At 45.4% G+C, this 14,348-nt stretch overlaps 1 long non-coding RNA gene across 1 annotated transcript in view; it reads right to left on the bottom strand.

Moving 5' to 3' along the window:
- The window catches only part of LOC127541869 (uncharacterized), a 51,083-nt gene extending 37,966 nt beyond the window's left edge, over positions 1-13,117 (bottom strand). The window contains exons 1-2 of the long non-coding RNA XR_007948493.1: positions 13,066-13,117; positions 6,635-6,719 (exon numbers count right to left, since the gene is read on the bottom strand). This is a non-coding gene — a long non-coding RNA (uncharacterized LOC127541869). The remainder of the gene's footprint in view (positions 1-6,634; positions 6,720-13,065) is intronic.
- Positions 13,118-14,348: the final 1,231 nt, after the last annotated feature.

Genomic DNA, 14,348 nt, shown 5'->3' with positions numbered 1-14,348 from the left:
AATCAGCCTAAAAGTAATCACATGGCAGAAAGGGATTACATGATCAATCAGCCAAAAAGCAATCAGATGGGACAAAGGGATTATAATAGGGGAGAATATAGGCTTTTAAAACCAACAGGGCAGTGTCTAGTGCAAACAGCTCCAATGTAATTGCCAGATGAGGAGGAGAGATTTAGAAAGTGGTAAATAGAAGGGAATTAGATATGTTAACTGCCTGGGAGAGAGGGTTTGCTTGTCTACAGATGGAGAAGGAAACAGATGGATGGCAACGAGCACTTGGAGAGAGACAGAAAAAGAGAAAAACCTCCAAACAAAGATCTAGGAAACATCTGACACTGAAAGAGCATGGCTGACAATGAGACTGTTAAAGAACTTTAAAATCTGCAGGAATCATTGGATTCCCTAACACAAGATGAGACTGTTTCAAGGACTTGAAAACCAGCAAGAATCATTCGATTCCTTGAGATGAAAAATTGTTGATGAGACTACTGCAGACTTCAAAACTTGCAGGAATTATTAGATTCCTGGCACATGAACTAATGGATAATGAATTCTTTTTGGACTATTTCTAGGACTTATGGACATGTATAAATTCTCATGATGATTTATGTTATTTGTTACATCACTTCTAGCCTGTGTTATATTGCTATATATAAAGCTATGCCAAGCTTTTGTTATGTAATTTATGTAATTATGTGTAATGCCTCCCATATTAATGGATTTATATATACCTGTTTCAAGTGAGCTCCTTTAGAAACCCACTAATCTGATTTGATTTCCCATTTCCTTTGGTGTTTTCATCTCCCTTCCTGAGATGTCAGGGACAGCGTGATCATCTTCTTTTTATGGTGTTTTCACTTCTTTTTTGAGCAGTCAGGGAAGGTGTGATCACCTTCTATTTGGGGGTTTTTACCTCCTTGAGAAGTCAGGGAGGTCATGACCACTTATATTCTAAAATCAAAAGAAAGTGGGAGATATTAGGATTCTTACAAGGTGTTAAAGTCGGTTGCCCGAATATGAACTATTTGCATTTTTGTTTTTCTTCCTGGGTTATTTTTACCTTCTGAATCCAATTCTCCCTGTGCAACAAGAGAACTGTTCGGTTCTGCACACATATATTGTATCTAGGATATACTGCAATATATCTAACATATATAGGACTGCTCGCCATCTCGGGGGGGGGGGGGGTGGAGGGAGGGAGGGGAAAAATCGGAACAGAAGCGAGTGCAAGGGATAATGTTGTAAAAAATCACCCTGGCATGGATTCTGTCAATATAAAGTTATTATTAAATAAAATAAAATAAAAACTTAAAAATAAAATAAAATAAAATATTAAAAAAAAATAAAGTCGGTTGCCTAATTTAGCATGGTACTTAGCAGTTCTCTAGTTCAGAGTTCACACCTTTCACACCTTTAAGAGTTCACACATTACTTCACACATTAGCATTCGAGATTCACAAGTTCAATGGAGGAGATTCACAAGTCACAGCTCCCACAATCCCACTCTCGGAGGAGGAGTCAACCTTTGAGTTCACACCTCTAAAAGAACATATAAAAGGGAGCCTCAGTCAGGAGTCAGTTGAGAAGATTGAGAAGTCAGAGACTACAGTCAGGCAGAACGGGGGATTCGGAAGAAGAGAGGCTGAAGCTGGAAGAGGCAAAGGACTGGCAACAAGAGCTCTTGGAACCAAGGATAGGCCTCTAAGAAAGCTAACTGGGCTATTTTGAAGGAGATAATAAAGGACTGGACTTTAACTCCTAATTGCATTTGGGATGATTATTGATCTGAACTGAAACTAAGGCTACCTCCAGAAGCCCCCAAGAAACCTGCTCCCAGAGAACCATTATATTTGAGAAAAGAGAACATTACACTCTCACACACTCACACTCACATACACTTACACACTCATACTCTCACACACACTCACACACCAAATAGAATGGATAAAGGTGGCTCATTCCTTTTCAGTGTAGAGAAATACATGGAGCTCTTTTGCCAATTTAGCTAATCTTCAGAGAATAAAGGAGCTTCCTCTTGTTTTCCCAGTATAACTTGCCTCTTGGACTGTAGTCTTTGGACCCACTGTTTATTTCGGGTCACTTTGGTGCCATTGATTGAGTGTGGGGTTTACCTTCCCCATATTCCATCAGTTCTCCCTTTCAAAACTTTTGCCCTTCCCTTCTTTCTTTTTTGGGCAAGCCTTCTCATACAAAATGTCTACTATGGAAATGTTTTGCATAAATGTGTTGCATGACTGGGGAGGAAGCAATGGACTGGGGAATTCAAAACTTACAAACATGTTAAAAATCATTTGACTATGTAATCCAGAAAAATAAAATATATGCAAGTGATTTCCCCTCCCAATGTCACTGGTCCCCTTCCAACATGAAGGACAAATAATAATTAGAACCTATCACAGCAGTTTCTTGTAAGTCGGATAATCTGGGCAATTAAGTGGCCACACCTGGTACCAGGCTTAGATTCCCTCAGACTTTTCTTTGCTGTGGGATCCAGGACAGATTACTTAACCTCGCTTTGCCCTAAACCAGTGGAGAAGAAAATGGAAATTTCCTGCGGTATCCGTGCCAGGAAAACCTCACGGACAATATAGCCCACGGGCTAACCAAGAGTTGGACGTGGTTGAACAACAACAAGGCGGAAGACGTAGGAAAAATAAGCATTCTTTTGCTGTTGAGTCATTTCAGTGATTTCAACTCCTGGTGACCCTATATGAGGTTTTCTTGGCAAAGGTACTGTAGTGGTTTGTCATTTCTTTCTCCAGTTCATTTACAAGTCAGGAAACTGAGGAAAATAGGGTTAGATGACTTGCCCAGAGTGTTTGAGGCCAGATTTTAATTCCTAACTTTAGGGCCAGTGCTCTACCTACTGTACCACCTAACTAGCTCCATTTTAGAAATAAGGAAACTAAAAAAAGGAAAAGGAAAAAAAGTAGAAAATAAGAAAGTAAGTTCCAGAGACAGAGTGAATCTGCTTAAGGTCATATCATTTGTACCTGAGAGGAGCAGGATCAAACCCTCCTCCTCTTCCCAGTCTTTCTTGACTCCAGTTTTGGTACTTCTTGGTACAGTCTCATTAGGGAGTCACCTGCCCCACGTCATATGCCTAGAAAAGTGCTGCAAAGGCTCTGGAAAGGTGAAAAGCTATGGCTGAGATTACCTAGCTAGTAAATGACACACTTAAAGCAGCTCAAAGCCGGGTCCTCAAAATATGAGTTTATGGAACAGCCTCCTGCTCCTGGCCTTCGAGGCAGGAACCTTCCCCTCTCAACCTGGCTCTCAAGTGGGTGACCAAGACTAAGCTTAGGATCTCAATCTGTGAAATAAGGACTTAGACTATCTCATCCCTGAGCCACCTTCTGGCTTCATGGCACCCTTCTGCTTCAAGGACCTCCACTAATACCCTCTTGCCTCTGGAATCAAATACAAAGTCTTCTGTTTGACTTTTAAAGCCCTCCACAATCCGGCCTAGGCCGGCCTTTCCTAAAATCACTCTGCTTCATCCCAACTATTTGAGCTTGTTTGTTTTTCTTCATGAATGAATGAAACAATATTTACTAAGCCATTACTGTGGCTCAGGAGATCCAAATGGGAAAGCAGATCGAGGCTAGAAACATCGGGAGCTCATGTTCTAAGCTGGGAAACTGCAGCTCGGAAAAATTTCAGCTCCAAGTTTCCAGGGAAGATCCCATTCCTTAAGGCACCTCTTTAAGCAAATCAACATTTTAAATTATCACTAGTTCTTTCTACTATAGTATGAACGATGAATCAGAGTAACAAATTTTACCTACTTCTTCATCTGTACCGGTGCCCCTTGTAATGGGCTGAAGCTCGGGTATACGCAGTCGTCACAGCCCCCCACCCTTGAATAGATTTTTATGGGAGAAGGAATCCTTCCCTCATGTCCTGGGACCTCTTCCTACCCACCCCCCCTCCAAGCTGACTAGGTGGGTGCTATTTATGCCTGTGGCTAGAGGCCATCTATTCCAGTCTACTGTCCCCAGACAGGATTTGTATATGTCAGCACAACCAGTACTTGTCCGGTTCTAAGCACATCTTGTTCTTGGAAAATTTCAAACAACCTCCTGTAACAATTCCTAATTGAAGAGAATTTGTACTTTTCATGTAACCTCAATCCCTTATTTGGTGCCTCCAGCCTTTTTGGAGGCTCTAATCTTTAATGATTACAGAAGCTCATTGGGGATGCATGGGGATGCATAATAGAACCTTCTCCACATTTCAGAGCAGGTAAAAATATTCCCTGAGCTCCAGAATGATGAAGTCTTCCCCTCTTTCCCAATTTGATCCCCAGCACATTTCCTCCAAGAAAAGCACATGTCACCTCCATTTTGTCAAGTCAACACCTATTTATTAAATTTCTACTATGTACCGGACACTGTGTGAAGTGCTAAGGCTACAAAGGCAAGGCAAGAAGCAGCGCCTGCCATCAAATAACTCACTTTGGTATAGAACCTATCAAGTCCTGAAACAAATCAAAGCCTCGAGTTAAGTAATAAAGTGTCTTCAATGAACATAACAGAGTCTCAAACCTGCCACTAGGAGAAATATTCTGGGAGGACAGAGCACAGTAAAATTCTCAACTCACAAGCTTCTTATATCTTAAGGAGGAGAGGAAAAGGAGGTCATAGGGAATAGCAAGCTCTGGTATTGAGACAGATGCCTTTAGCAATCTGGACAAGGGAATCCATTTCAATTGGGATGTTTTGCCCCATATGCTATGAATCCCAATGGAAGGGGACAAGGATACTAAAAGTTAAGATCCGATAGTTAAGCTAAATTCTTTTATAAGATATGATCTCTGGGTGAGAGGACTTGGGATATGGTTCAGTTCAACTCTATCAAGAATAAGTATCCTAAAAGTGGAAATATAAGGATGCTACTTAAATTCTGACATTACAGGGATCATTTAAGGCTCAGATTCTTAAATTGTGGCCTGTGACCCCATATGGGGTCTCGTTAACTAAATGTGTGGGTGGTGAAATGATGAACTATTATCAGTAGATATTTTATATATCTATATACATGGAATCACGTAAAAAATTATGGGCATCATCCGTTGGAGAATGGCTGAATAAATTGTGGTATATGAATATTATGGAATATTATTGTTCTATAAGAAATGACCAGCAGGAGGATTTCAGAAAGGCCTAGACTGATGCTGAGTGAAAGGAGCAGGACCAGAAGATCATTATATACTTCAACAACAATACTATATGATGATCAATTCTGAGGGACGTGGCCATTCTCAGCAATGAGATGAACCAAATCAGTTCCAATGGAGCAGTAATGAACTGAACCAGCTACACCCAGCGAAAGAACTCTGGGAGACGACTATGAACCACTACATAGAATTCCCAATCCTTCTATTTTTGTCCGCCTGCACTTTTAATTTCCTTCACAGGCTAATTGTATACTATTTCAAAATCTGATTCTTTTTGTACAGCAAAATAATGGTTTGGACAATATTTAATTTATACTTTAACATATTTAACATGCGTTGGTCAACGCCATCTGGGGGAAGGGGTGGGGGGAAGGAGGGGAAAATTTGGAACAGAAGGTTTTGCAAGTGTCAATGCTGAAAAATTACTCATGCATATATCTTGTAAATAAAAAGCTATAATTAAAAAAAATGGGCATAAAGGGGTCTAGAGAGGAAAAAGAAGTCCTCAGTGGCAGTCCATAGTACATTTGGCATAAATGATTTCTGTCATAATTTATGTTAATACTTTTCTTTCAAACTCCTGAAACCATTTGGAAGGCAGTTGACTTCTTCCCCTTTCCCAGGCACTAGAACAGTGGGTATTTGCCAGATTACTAGCAGGGGCAGGGGCAGACCAGTTTTGAGGGAACCAGAGGTCCTTAAACAAAACATCAACATAAAGAGCTACCCTGCAGGATGTGAAAAAGAGGTAAGAATCTGATTGAAAGCACCCCATTCGCTTCTTGCCACTGGGCTGGTTGAGAATACGTTTCCATTGAATCAAACAATCAGCAAAGAGTGTGAACAAGACCTGTACACCTCTAGAACCAATCAAAGTCGTTGTGTATGTAACTGGGTGTGCTTTGAGGGCAATTTGTATCCAAGGAGGAAGCAAAAGGAAAGAGATTTGAATTTGAGAGGCACTTCCTCAATGCATTTCCAGCAAAATTTTGAGGTACAAAGGCAGAAAGGAGCTGTGGCAGAGAAGGGGAGATACTGAAGAAAGTCACTGGCTCCCCATCACCTTGGAGCAGAAACCCCCCTGGCTAAAAGAAGTGTCAAGGAAAGATCAGCTGGTTCCCCAAGTTCCCTTCTTGCTGCCTCTCTCTCCACAGGCACCCTAACTTCTTGTTTTGTTCCTGAGATGTTTCCAATAAGCTGAATTTTGCCTTAACCACAAAGAGGTCAGGGGTAACCTAAAGATAAAAGTAAAGAAAGCCTTTACCTAAGGATTAGGGATTTTCCTAACTGGGGCTTGGAGTGATTATGACTGAACTCTGAACTTTTAAAATAAACTTACTAAAGCCATAGAAGAAGGAACCAAGTAGAGCTTCTCTTCCCACTCCCTTCCACCCCTCCCCATTGTTTTTTCCTTAGCAGCAGTTCAAATCCTACCTTTGGCAGGAACCCAACGAGACTGGAAGACCAAGGGGAACCGTGGGTGGAGCCGGGCCCAGAACCAAGAATTCTCTTCAAATCCCTGCAAACAGAACAGGCAGCTGTAAAAGGGGGTGAGCGGGCTCTATGTGGCGTTCCCTCTCCATCTTCCTATAAGGTGAGAGGAAGCCACTCTATAGTTTTCTGGCGTCATCATATGTAATTCCAATTTGACCCAGAGAACTGCGGAACGGATCCCACTCAGAATCAACTGGGATCAGCCTCAAATTCCCCTATTCTGGACCCTAAGAGGCTCAAACCTTTCATGTAGGTTATGACTCCGCCCCACAATGTTCCCTGACTCCACACACATGAGATCGTGCATTTCCCCAGTGTTTTGTAGTCCATTGGCTCCTACCATAGAGCGGTGTCTTAGGCCTGACCTGGGGAGAAGAGTCTGTAGACACAGTTTGGCTCAAGATGGCGCTTCCTCCAGAGGCAGCCAGCCGAGGGTCAAAGGGGCCACGGACCAAAATACTTTGCTGGTCAAGGGCCATGAAGTGTGAGACTGCTGCCCCGGTGGATTACCCATCCTCTCAGGGAACCGTGTACAGTGTATTGTGATCCAGCTGCCGGGGATGCTGCCAAAGAGATCTGGAAGGCCCCGAGGGTGCCGGCCTGCCAGCTGGCAAGCCTGCCCCCAGCTCAGCTCGCCCCAAGCTTTCCCAGGGCCTTCTGACCTTGAAAAGGTCTCCCTTCTTCTGGAGAAGCCCTAGAGCAGACAGAGAAACACAGGAGAGGGGAGAACAGGAGGGCAGCCATGCGGAGTGTGGGACACAGTGCCAGGGAGACTGATCCTGCCTTAGAAAACAGGGAAAGCCTGCGGATAAGAGACCTCAGAAGGTGGGGGTGAGAGGGAAGGGACAGGGACACACAGAGACAGGGAGATGGAAAGAGAGTAGAGTGATAGAGAGAGGGAGAGAGGGACACACAGAGACAGAGACATTGAGGGAGAGAGAGAGTGGAAGAAAAGAGAGACAGTGTCGGAGAGAGAGGGAGGAGAGAGACAAAGGAGGTAGGAGAGATAGAAGGGGAGAGGGACCCAAATGATGTACAGGTGGAGACAGAGGGAAAGACAGACTGAGATAAGAAAGGAGGCAGCCGGGTGGCGCAGTGGATGGAGCACCAGCCCTGAAGTCAGGAGACCTGAGTTCAAATGTGGCCTCAAACATTTAACATTTCCTGGCTGTGCGACCCTGGGCAAGTCACATAACCCCAAATGCCTCAGTCAAAAAAAAAAAAAAAAAGTAGCACAATTGAATAGTCCCTATAAAGTGGATTAGTCAGACCATCTGTGTCACCTGTGAACTCCTTTTCCCCCATCCCCCAGTCTCTCCAGCTTCCTCTTAGTGCAACGGTGCAACTTCACGGATATAACTACTTCCCTTTCCCTTCCTCCCAGAAGGCCGATGGAAAGGGGCCCAGCCCATCCCCTCTCCAGCAGGGACCAAAGGCAGCAAGAGCGAGTTCTTTAAATGTTAATTTGCGTTCGGTGACTAAACAGGACCATTAATGGGATTTTAGTCCAAGTCACTAAGTGCTGGGCTGAGGTGGGGACAGGGTGGGGGATGGGGGGGTGGGGGAAATTAATTCCAGAGGGAGCCATCTTCCTCAGCTTAATCTGAAATCTTTCAATCCCGAAATAGATGGGAGAGCAGCCTTCTGCCCACCTTGGAGGGCTCCTCTGGGCCCACTGTGACCTTGTCCTAAACACTCTGAAGGAACACGTCGCCTCAGATGGAGGCTCCAGGCTCTGACCCAGCTGTTTATGCTCAAGTTGGGGAGGCAGAAGCACAGTTAGGAGCTAATTATCTCCATCTGTCTGACTATCTGTCTATCTCCCTGTCTGTCTGCTGGCTGTATCTATCTGTCTGTCTATCATCTATCATCTGTCTGCTGTCAGTGTCTATTTATCTGTCTATTTCTATCATCTATCATCTGTCTGCTGTCTGTATCTGTTTATCTGTCTGTCTATTTCTATCATCTATCATCTGTCTGCTGTCTGTATCTGTTTATCTGTCTGTCTATTTCTATCATCTATCATCTGTCTGCTCTCTGTGTCTATCTGTCTGTCTATCATCTATCATCTGTCTGCTGTCAGTGTCTGTTTATCTGTCTATCTATTTCTATCATCTATCATCTGTCTGCTGTCTGTATCTGTTTATCTGTCTGTCTATTTCTATCATCTATCATCTGTCTGCTATCTGTGTCTATCTGTCTGAGTATCATCTATCATCTGTCTGCTGTCTGTATCTGTTTATCTGTCTGTCTATCTATCATCTATCATCTGTCTGCTGTCTGTATCTCTTTATCTGTCTGTCTATCTATCATCTATCATCTGTCTGCTGTCTGTATCTGTTTATCTGTCTATTTCTATCATCTATGTGTCTGCTGTTGTATCTGTTTATCTGTCTGTCTGCTGTCTGTGTCTGTTTATCTGTCTGTCCATCTGTCTATCATCTGTGTGTCTGCTGTTGTATCTGTTTATCTGTCTGTCTGCTGTCTGTCTCTCATCTCAAATTAATGTGTAGACAACAGTTCTGCTGAAGGAGCATTCACTAATCAACTAGTAGGTGCCAGGCATTGTGCTAAGGGTTGGGTTTACCAAAAAGATCAGCTGCTGCCCTCACGGAGCTTCCAGGATAGACTGAAAAGACATCCTAACTAGAGTTCGCTAAAGTTGGCGATGACGCTACTCTTTCTTCCCATCTACACAGTGAGCTGGGTCATACAAGCATTACCTTGATTGTACCAATGGGAAAAGGAAGGTCATTTGAGGGTTTGAATCCAACATGAATCAATCTCTTGGTCCATGATCGCGCTTCCATGATCACATCCTAGGTTTTTAATCTTTTTTTGGTGGGGAGAAGGTTCATGACCCCTTGGGCCAAGAATCAGTCTGGTGAAACCTATGGGTCCCCTCTCAAGAGCAGCTATGTAAATGTATAAAATCAAGCAGACAGGATTCCTGAAGAAACTAATTATATCCAACTCCAGTTGTCAAAAGGTTCCCCTTCCCCCCTTCCCCCCCTCCTCCCCGAGTTCAGAGCCATTAGTTTAAGAAGCCCCGTACTAGACCAGGCTGCCTCTCAGGAGAGGCTTTCTTTACGTTGCACAGAGTAGAGGCAGCTAGGTGACACAGAGGATAGAGCACCCGACCCAGAGTCAGGAATGACGTCAGATACAGCCTCAGTTTCCTCATCTGTAAAATGAGCCGGAGAAGGAAATGGCAAAGCACTCCAGTCTTTGCTAAGAAAACCTCAAATGGGGCCACGGAGAGTCCCACTGATGGGATCTCATTTTTATTTACGAGAGGACAAAATGAAGAGGTAAAATGGGCACCAGAAGTGGCAAATGTGAAATAGATTCAGGACGGCAATGGAGTTAGCAAGGTTAGAAGAAGCTATGAACCATGAGGTGCGAGTAGACCATGGACAGAGCATTTAGCAGACTATACTGAGAAGAAAGTTGGGTGAGAGAGGAGATACTTTGGGAGGGAGAGAGCACCTCATATCGGGCTTCATTCTAAGGAGGTCTTGGCAAAAATCTTCATCATAAGCACATCTTTTAGAGGGGAAATATAACTTTGGGGTTTCTCAGAGGAGAAAGGGAAGTACCAGGGAAGAGTGGGGGAGATGAAGGATTTGTAATGAGAAATTGTGACTGTCTAAGTTATTCTGGGAAAACTTGGTTCCTATCAGGGCTGAACAAAACAGTCTGGGAAGATCCCTTTATAAGTATCCTAGAGGTATCTATAAGATACTTTCACTATATAACTAAGACCATCTGGGAAACTAAGTTCCCAGGATGAGGGTTTTAGCATTTCCTGAAAAGGGGGAGAGAATAAACTGAATTCACATCAAGACTCAGCGGAACAATGACATCCAGCCATTGTGTTGAGTCTCGGGCACAATCTTAGTGATCTTGACCTTTGTCATCCTCAACTTGGCTACCTCACTGCCCATAATCCATCAATTTCCAAGCCTATTTTATGGATCTAGAGCTTTAAAAAATGCTTGTTTTCCTCCCCCATGGTGGATTCTATCTTATTTAGTTGCGGCCATTCCATTTACATCCTTCTCCAGTTCTTCCCTTGATCACTGCTTTAGTCCTAGGGCAAAGTTGGGGCTGGTGTAACCCTGGAAGGCAAGGAAACCCACTGGCAAGGAACTTTGACCTTTCTGCCCTGTTAGCAGTCTCACAACCATACTCACTTTGGGTCTTCCCAGCTGCCTTGCAGCTAAATCCTCCTAGAAGAGTCTTCTTCCCCATTTAGAAAGAATGGACTCCGTTTTCTATTGGCACCCCCTACATGGAGCACACACAGTTCTTGGCACAAGGTAAATCACTTTTGCCTTCATTCATCAGCCTCCTTCTTGTCTTTCCTGCCAAGATTCTTCCCTCTCCCACCCAGCCTCTGGAAACCTAGCATAAGCTTCCTAAGGTAAAGGTTTGAGGATGTTCCTCTCCTGCTCAGAAACCTTTAGTGGATCCCTATGGCTACTAGAATAAAATGCAAATAAATGCAAAAACGCAATAAAATCCAAACTCTTCCGAAGTTCTACATAGCTTGAGTCTCTTGTACTTTTTCAGGCTCATTTCTTATTACTCCCTTTCTCAACATTTGATGTTTTCAATGAAATCGGCCGATTTGTCATTGTTTTTCAATCTGACATCCTCCCCTTTTTTTTCCTCAGTGCCTGGGTCCAAGTTGGTCCTCTTCCCACCATTCCAGATCATATTCTACTTCTTCCCCTCATTGCTGGGCTCAGCTCGGGTCATATTCAATCAAAAAGCATTCATCAGGTGCCAAGCTCCAAGGGATACAAAGAAAGGCAAAAGAAGGTTTCATTCGTCGAGGAACTCACCACCTAATGGGGGAGACAACATATAAACCCCAAAGTTTGCAGAATCATATAAATGGGAGACAATCATCTGAAGGTGAATGGGGAAAAGCTTCCCTTAGAAGGTGGGGTTGTGTTTGGGACTTGAAACCACAGGACAGCGGAGGAATGAGAGCAATCCACAGACCTCTCCAGGGTTGGGGCGAGGGCGGTGGGGAAGGGATGTTTCTGGCCTCAGTCACTAACTTCAGGAATAAGAAAGAAGAACCCGCTGAAGGGGAACAGAGAAACTAGGGGATTTTAGCTCAGGGAGGTGATCTGGCACCAACCAGTCATCCAGGCCAGCACAAAGGCTTTCCTCCATGAGTTCAAAGGGCTGAGAGCCTGCAAAGCGCAAGGCAAAGCAGAGTGGGTAAGAATGATGGTCAAGAAGTCTTTTTTCCATCTCCTTTTTAAAAACAGCCTTTTATTTTCAAAATACGTGCAGAGAGTTTTCCACATTCACCCCTGCAAAACCTTGTGTTCCAAATTTTTCTCCTTCCCTCCCCACCTCTCCCCTCTGTATATAGTAAGTAATCCATTATAGGTTAAACATGGGCGATTCTTCTAAACATATTTCCACATTTATCATGGGGCACAAGAAAAGTCAGATCAAAAAGGAAAAAAAAAAGGAGAAAGAAAAAAAAAAGTAACCAAACACCAAAAAAGGTGAAAATATTCTGTTGCAGTCCACGCAGTTCTCCCTCTGGAGGCAGCTGGCTCTCTCCATCACAACTCTCTGGGAATTGGCCTGAATCAGCTCATCGTGGACCACGGCCACATACACCGGGGTGCATCTTGCTGCTGTTCAACTTTAGGAGACGGCATTAAGGACTGTGGCAAGCAGAACCCAGGACCCTGCCAGGGCCCACTCACTCTGAGATCTAGGTTTTGAAATAGGCAGAAATACTAACACCTGCCAAGCCTTTCAAGACTTGCTTTTGTTTTTTGTTTTTTTTTTTTTTTTAGCAGAGTTGTGGGAAATACTGGGAAGGTTACCCAGCATCAAAGGATTCCTCTGTTTGGAAAAGAACATTTAAGGTCCAAAATTTTTGAATTTTTCTCTGTGGCTTTTGGGGAGTTAAAAAATTTGCTCAAGAGAGATCGAGGGGAAAGGAACCACATTTTTTTTTTTCTCCCCTCACTTCAACTTCTCTTTCTAGTTACTTTTGCTACTCCTGGAAGAAAATTTAGGGTGAACCTAGTCCAATAAGGATAAGGAACCTGAGGCGCAGAAGTTAACTCCCCTCCCCCCCCAAAAGTTGAACTGCACAATAGGGGGTCGAGAATTCAAAGCCAGGTTTTCTCATCCTCTAAATTAGGAGATTTCATTTATTTATTTATTTTGGTGAGGCAATTGGGGTTAAATGACTTTCCCAGAGTCACACAGCTAGTAAGTGTTAAGTGTCTGAAGTCACATTTGAACTCAAGTCCTCCTGACTGCGGGACCAGTATGCATTGTAGTGCAACATTTAGCTGCCCCTAAATTAGAGGACCTTAACCTACCTTTCTTCCTTCCTCTCTTCCTCCCTTCTTTTCTTCCTCCTTCCTTCTTTCTCCTTTCCTTTTTTCTTCCTTCCTTCCTCCCTCCCTCCCTTCGTTCCTCCCTTCCTTATCCCCTCCCTTGTTTGTTTGCTTCCTTCCCTTCTTCCCTCCCTTGTTTCCTTGTTTCCTTCCTTCCCTCCCTTCCTCCGTCCGGACCCCTCAGCACAACCTTTGAAGAGTGCCTAAGAGAGGACACACAGAAATCCAAAGGGCAACAACTGTTATTTACCGAAGTGTTTTAAGCAGCAAGTGCCGGGGCTCAGCTTGGGGGCCCCGCCCTAAAGTCTCAGCTCCACCCCGAAGCCTTCCTGCGCGGCCCCCTCCCCCCCCCCCCCCACCCGGCGTGTGCTGCCCTCAGGCACTGACCCCTCTGTAGCGGGCCCATGCTCCTCTGCACTGTGCGCGCGAGGCTGGGCTCAGCCTTCCGCTCTCGCTGCCCAACAGGGCATTTAAGGTTAGGGTTGGGGTCTGGTCCCGCAGACGCCCCCTTCTCTTCCTGTCCCGTTTCTCGCCCTGGCCGAGGCCATCCAGCCCGGCCTCCCCCTCTCGGTCTCCCGGCTCCCATCCCTGCCTCCAGAAGGACGTTCGTGGGGGGGGGTCCCCTCCCAGCCCCCCCCCCCCCGGCCTTCCTTCCGAGGTGACCCCCGGCCGTGGCGTCTGGGTCACGTACGGAGCAGCGCGTGGATGTCATTATCTGAGTCCACTCTCCCATTAGGCCGCTTCCCAGCTCTTAGCAAAAGCTCTGGCACACAGTAGGCGCTCCCCAATAACTTGGCTCACTGACTGCTTATTATCCAGAAGCAATTAAGAGCAAAGGTTTTGGAGTGCAGGAGCGGTATGGCTTTGATCGTATCCCCGGGACCTAGCTAGGCTTCTCAAGCCACCCACTCACAGGCAGGCCGCCCTACTACGGGCCAGACAGCCTCTTTGCCGGGACGAGCAGGATTCGGGCGCTGCCCTCGAAGCGCACCCATCGGAGTGCCGGGCCTCAGTTTCCCGGGCCGTAGGCCGGGCCTGCGACGCCGTCCCGACTTTCTCCCCGACAATCTGGTGCTGGCCCAGCTGGGCAGCGGCGCAGACCCCGGGGGGGCGGGGGCGGCGGGGCGGGCCCGCGAGGGGCGGGGGGCTCCCTCCTCCTGCCCGCGCCACGCGGCTCAGCCAATGGGAGAGCGGGTCTGGAGCTTCGCCGCCGTCCGCCGCCGCTGGTGCTGAAAACGGCTTCCGCGCGCTCCCCGCCCGCACCG

This window comes from Antechinus flavipes, chromosome 6 (genome assembly GCF_016432865.1).
Source record: "Antechinus flavipes isolate AdamAnt ecotype Samford, QLD, Australia chromosome 6, AdamAnt_v2, whole genome shotgun sequence".
NCBI classification, from domain to species: domain Eukaryota; kingdom Metazoa; phylum Chordata; class Mammalia; order Dasyuromorphia; family Dasyuridae; genus Antechinus; species Antechinus flavipes.
Note: the sequence above shows the minus strand (reverse complement) of the source record. Positions and strands in the feature narration are given on the sequence as shown.